This window comes from Mustelus asterias, chromosome 1 (genome assembly GCF_964213995.1).
Source record: "Mustelus asterias chromosome 1, sMusAst1.hap1.1, whole genome shotgun sequence".
In the NCBI taxonomy this organism is placed as follows: Eukaryota; Metazoa; Chordata; class Chondrichthyes; order Carcharhiniformes; family Triakidae; genus Mustelus; species Mustelus asterias.
In genome coordinates this window covers 196,027,902-196,031,924 of record NC_135801.1, presented here as the reverse complement: position 1 = coordinate 196,031,924, position 4,023 = coordinate 196,027,902, and positions in this window count along the sequence as shown.

The following is a 4,023-nucleotide window of genomic DNA, read 5'->3' as shown; positions in this document are numbered from 1 at the left end:
GGTGATTCCTTTCACTCTTACTGACATCACCAAGAGTTGCCAGGAGCAGAAAAAGGGAACACGTCGTGTTAAACAGCACCAGCTGTAGCCAAACTGTCCCAGCTTCCTTCAAACCCAACCTGCAAAGGAAGCAGAGACACATTGAGGGATTGGAGATGGAGGGAGAGACAGACTGAGGGATTGGAGATGGAGGGAGAGACAGACTGAGAGATTGGAGATGGAGGGAGAGGCATTGTGAGCGATTGGAGATGGAGGGAGAGGGACTGTGAGGGATTGGAGGTGGAGGGAGAGACAGACTGAGGGATTGGAGATGGAGGGAGAGACAGACTGAGGGATTGGAGATGGAGGGAGAGTCAGACTGAGGGATTGGAGATGGAGGGAGAGGCACTGTGAGGGATTGGAGGTAGAGTGAGGGATCCTTTGAGGGATTGGAGATGGAGGGATTGTTGAACTGAAGTGGGTGAGGACAGTAGGTCCCTCCTCTGAGTGCTGTGAATGAACTGTCTGTGTTTTAACAACAAGCTTTGCCCATTATCTGGCGCTGAGGGATCATTGATCCAATCTGCTGAATTCCGCTTCATCCTGTCTGGTAGGATTCGAGGTGACAATTCCTCAAATTAAAACCTGCAGCACTGCAACCTCCAGACTACTGCCAAAAACATCAACTGTTCTCCCTCCAGAGATGCTGTCAGACCTGCTGAGATTTTCCAGCATTTTCTAGAAAAATGAGAAGAGATTGGATGGGTTATTTTCCTTGGAACAAAGGCGGCTGAGGGGTGACTCGATAGAGGTGTAGAAAATTATTAATGGAAGAGATAGAGTGGACAGGATAAAATAGTTTCCCTTGGTGGAGAATTCTAGAACCAGGGGACAGGATTCAAGATAAGTGGCAGAAGGTGGAGAGGGGACGTGACGAAGAACCTTTTTTAGGCAGAGGGTGGCGGGTGTCTGGAATTCTCTGCCCGATTTAGTGATGGAGGCAGAGACACTAAACTCCTTTAAAAAGTACCTGGATCTGCACCGTAAGTGCTGTAAGCGACAGGGCTCTGGGCCGGGTACAGGAAGGTGGGATTAGAAAGTGGCCACCTGAGTGTCCTTGGGTTGGCATGGACAAGATGGGCTGAATGGCCTCCTTCTGTGCTGTAACATTTCTACAGTTCTATGGTTCTAGGTTGCTGGCCTGTGGGGACAAGGCAGGGCAGTGGGACTGCGAGTTACTCTTGCTGAGAGTCGGCTTGAACATAATGGGCCAAATAGCCTCCTTCTGAACTGCTCCCATTCGATGATGTAGCCTGCAGCTGAACCCTGTCAACAAGGTGCTAGTAACAGGTAGGTGTGGCAAACCATAGAATCATGTTTAAAAATGTATGTGTGTGTGTGTACATTTATAACAAGTGGACTTGATGTGTGTGGGGTTGGTTTGCAATGGTAATGATGAACACAGGCCACATAATGACACTATAACTGCTATTAGAATCACTGTCGCAGGTGGATAAGGAGCAGGCCCTACTGTCTGAGTATTATACATTGCTCTGTGTGTGGCACGTAGCTACACTGGGAGCACGCTCTACTCTGAGTCTGGAGGCTTTGCTCTCATGTCCCACTTTAGGATTTGCGTACAGCAATCTCGTCTGACACCCCAGTACTGTACTGAGGGGGGTGCTGCCCTGTCAGAGGTGCCGTCTCTCAGGTGAGATGTTAAACTGAGGTCCCCCTCGCTGGCGGTTGTTAAAAAATTCCATGTCACTATTTCAAAGAACAGTTAATATAGAATTCCTACAATGCAGAAGGAGGCTATTCAACCCATCAAGTCTGCACTGACCACAACCCCACCCAGGCCCTCTCCCATAGCCCATGCATTTACCCTAGCTATTCCCTCTGACACTAAGGGGCAATTTAGCACGGCCAATCCACCTAACCCGCACATCTTTGGACTGTGGGAGGAAATCGGAGCTCCGGAGGAAACCCATGCAAACATGGGGAGAACGTGCAAACTCCACACAGATAGTGACCCAAGCCGGGAATTGAACCCAGGTCCCTGGCGCTGTGAGGCAGCAATGCTAACCACTGTGCCACCGTGCCACCCAACCACTGTGCCAGGGAACAACTAGATAGATTGAGAGAAGCTATTTGCAGCGAGACATTGATAGGATGCAAGACTGGGCGGAGAAGTGGCAGATGGAGTTCAACCCAGATAAGTGTGAGGTGGTTCATTTTGACAGGTCAAATAGGATGGCGGAATATAATGTTAATGGTAGGACTCTTGGCAGAGTGGATGATCAGAAGGATCTTGAGGTCCGAGTTCATAGGACGCTCAAAGCAGCTGTGCAGGTTGAGGCTGTGGTTAAGAAGGCGTATGGTGTACTGGCCTTCATCAATCGAGGAATTGAGTTTAGGAGTTGTGAGATAATGTTGCAGCTATATAGAACCCTGGTCAGACGCCACTTTGAGTACTGTGCTCAGTTCTGGTCGCCTCATTACAGGAAGAATGTGGAAGCCATAGAAAGGGTGCAGAGGAGATTTACAAGGATGTTGCCTGGGTTGGGGGCATGCCTTATGAGGATAGGTTGAGTGAGCTCGGCCTTTTCATCCTTGGCGAGACGAAGGATGAGGGGTGACCTAATAGAGGTGTACAAGATGTTGAGACGTATTGATCGAGTGGACAGTCAGAGGCTTTTTCCCAGGGCTGAAATGGTTGCCACAAGAGGACACAGGTTTAAGGTGCTGGGGAGTAGGTACAGAGGAGATGTCAGGGGTAAGTTTTTCACTCAGAGGGTGGTGGGTGCGTGGAATGGGCTGCCAGCAACGGTGGTGGAGGCGGATTCGATAGGGTCTTTTAAGAGACTTTTAGATAAGTACATGGAACTTAGTAAGATAGAGGGTTATAGGTAAGCCTAGTAATCGCTAAGGTAGGAACATGTTCGGCACAACTTTGTGGGCTGAAGGGCCTGTATTGTGCTGTAGTTTTTCTATGTTTCTATGTTTCTATTTTCACTAGTCAGGAAATGGAAGAGTTAGGCAGCATTTCCTCAATGACAGTTATCCGCAGTTGTCCTGACAAACTTATATCTCTTAGCTAACATCACAAAAAACAGATTATCTGATCGTTCTCACATTGCTGTTTGCAAATTGGCTACCATCTTTTCTACATTATAACCATGACAACGCTTCAAAAAAGTGCTTCATTGGTTGTTTAAAGTTTTTAAAGTTTATTTATTAGTGTCTCAAGTAGGCTTACATTAACACTGCAATGAAGTTACTTTGAAAATCCCCTAGTCGCCACACTCCGGCACCTGTTCGGGTAACACTGAGGGAGAATTTAGCATGGCCAATGCACCCTAACCAGCATGTCTTTCAGACTGTGGGAGGAAACCGGAGCACCCGGAGGAAACCCACGCAGACACGGGGAGAACATGCAGACTCCACACAGACAGTGACACAAGCTGGGAATTGAACCCGGGTCCCTGGCGCTGCGAGGCAGCAGTGCTAACCACTGTGCCACAAATAAAGTGCTGTAAAATGCTTTAATCGGGACTGCTTGTGTTGTGAAATGCTAGGTTTTTTTTAGACAGATAGAGCAACACCGTTAAAGCCTATTTCTTCAACCCATAAAATCCCTTGCAGCTTTTCAGTGCACTCTTGTGTTATAATTATGAGATTAATATGATTAGTATATTGTGGGACTGTTTTTTTAAATTTAAAGTGAAGGGATCATGTGACCTGCTTTGCGGTTTGATTGGTCAAGATCAAAGAAGGGCTTAGATTGTGGTACTGAGGATGTGCAAGATATTTACACTTGGAGACAATGGTGGCAGTCTCTGAATTTACCATGGGTAGACTTTGAGTCTCCCAAAGTCCCAGAAAGGTGTTACATTGAACGGTACAGCACAGAACAGGCCCTTCGGCCCACGATGTTGTGCCGAGTGGTGTTGGTATCAGGTTGTAAACAATTTAGCTATAAAGTGTCTGGTTATGCCCAAGATGAAAGTTAGTTGGGATCAAAGATAGCTCTTTAGCATTTCT